The sequence below is a fragment of the Musca vetustissima genome, unplaced genomic scaffold, assembly GCF_032173495.1.
Source record: "Musca vetustissima isolate MV318-11 ecotype Yass unplaced genomic scaffold, APGP_CSIRO_Mvet_v1 utg73709, whole genome shotgun sequence".
Lineage (NCBI taxonomy): Eukaryota > Metazoa > Arthropoda > Insecta > Diptera > Muscidae > Musca > Musca vetustissima.
The window spans coordinates 20,044-22,270 of NW_026888177.1; positions in this window are offsets into that span (position 1 = coordinate 20,044).

The window sequence follows — 2,227 nt, forward strand, 5'->3', positions numbered from 1 at the left end:
TATTTAAATTCATAAAAATTCACATTTTTTTATTTTCAAATTTCAAAAACATAAAAATCAACTTCAAGTACTTGAAATCTCTATGTATGTACATGCCGGCTGAATCAGGGCATTTACATTGAGATTGAAATCGACATTAGCAGCTTGGTTATGTTTCGTTTTGAGGTTGTTGTTGTTGTTGGTTTTTCTATTCCTTCTAAATCTATTGATGTGTGTGAATGAGTGACTCTCTGACTGTATGACTGAATGACTGTTTGTATGACTTACTTACAATTGGCTGTTGAATCCATCGATCGATCGATAGATGAAATACAAGGCAAACTCATTGACTCGTTCATAACGACATACAGATGTTCGTTCATATCTGAGTTTCGGCTGGCTTTTCGAACCTAATTTCAATCAGCAAAAAAACGAACACAAAAACAAAAAAAAAATCTAAATTATGGATCAGCTTAGAGTACTTTAAGTTAATGTAAGCAGTCATATCCACACACATAGAAAATGCCTCGTATCTATCTCCGAACATTAACATAAGTAATTCACTTCATCCGAAATGGAATTCAATGAGTTTTGTTGATATTTCATTTTCGTCATCTCTCCGGTCTCCGGATATTCGATTTATGCTAAGTATTTCAAAATGTTTGCGATTGACTGATAAGTAACAATGCGATGCGAATGGAAGAGGACAGGAAAAAGGGTTTATTTCCCATAACTTGGGATTTGCTATTGAGAGATTAGTCGAAATTATGATTCTTAGGATTTCCGTTAATAAAAAAGCATCTGGACCGGAAGGCGGTCTTTGTAGATGTGCTGATGGGAGTCTTTACAGATAAATTGAAAGACAGGGAGTCTTTAATGACAACCGCGAAGGACAATCTGTATAGACGAACCGAAACCAGGGAGTGATTGTAGACAAGCCGAAGGCCCCGATATCTTTATAGAGGTGCTGAAAGCCAGGACGTCATTATGGAAAAGCCAGAGAGAGTGTTTACGGAAAGGAGTGTTTATTAGAGAGCTGGAGGGAAGGGAGTCTCTATAGACGAGCTGAAGGGAGTCTTTCATAGACGAGCTGATGCAGGGAGTCTTTCATAGACGAGCTGATGCAGGGAGTCTTTCATAGACGAGCTGATGCAGGGAGTCTTTCATAGGCGAGCTGAAGCAGGGAGTCGTTCACAGACGAGCTGAAGCAGGGAGTCTTTCATAGACGAGCTGAAGCAGGGAGTCTTTCATAGACGAGCTGATGCAGGGAGTCTTTCATAGGCGAGCTGATGCAGGGAGTCTTTCATAGACGAGCTGATGCAGGGAGTCTTTCAAAGACGAGCTGATGCAGGGAGTCTTTCAAAGACGAGCTGATGCAGGGAGTCTTTCAAAGACGAGCTGATGCAGGGAGTCTTTCAAAGACGAGCTGATGCAGGGAGTCTTTCATAGACGAGCTGAAAGGAAGGGAGTCTTTCATAGACGAGCTGAAGGGAGTATTTCATAGACGTGCTGAATGGAGTCTTTCATAGACGAGCTGAAGCAGGGAGTCTTTCATAGACAAGCTTAAGAAGGGAGACTTTCATAGACAAGATTAAGAAGGGAGTCTTTCATAGACGACCTGAAGAAGGGAGTCTTTCATAGACGAGCTGAAGGGAGTATTTCATAGACGTGCTGAATGGAGTCTTTCATAGACGAGCTGAAGGGAGTCTTTCATAGACGAGCTGAATGGAGTCTTTCATAGACGAGCTGATGCAGGGAGTCTTTCATAGAGGAGCTGAAGGGAGTCTTTCATAGACGAGCTGAAGCAGGTAGTCTTTCATAGACTGGCTGATGCTGGGAGTCTTTCACAGACGAGCTGGTCTTTGTAGATGAACTGATGGCAGTCTTTACAGATAAATTGAAGGACAGGGAGTCTTTAATGACAACCACAAAGGACAATCTGTATAGACGAACCGAAAACCAGGGAGTAATTGTAGACAAGCCGAAGGCCCCGATATCTTTATAGAGGTGCTGAAAGCCAGGACGTCATTATGGAAAAGCCAGAGAGAGTCTTTACGGAAAGGAGAGTTTATTAGAGAGCTGGAGGGAAGGGAGTCTCTATAGACGAGCTGAAGGGAGTCTTTCATAGCGAGCTGGTGCAGGGAGTCTTTCATAATCGAACTGAAGCAGGGAGTCTTTCATAGGCGAGCTGAAGCAGGGAGTCGTTCATAGACGTGCTGAAGCAGGGAGTCGTTCATAGACGAGCTGA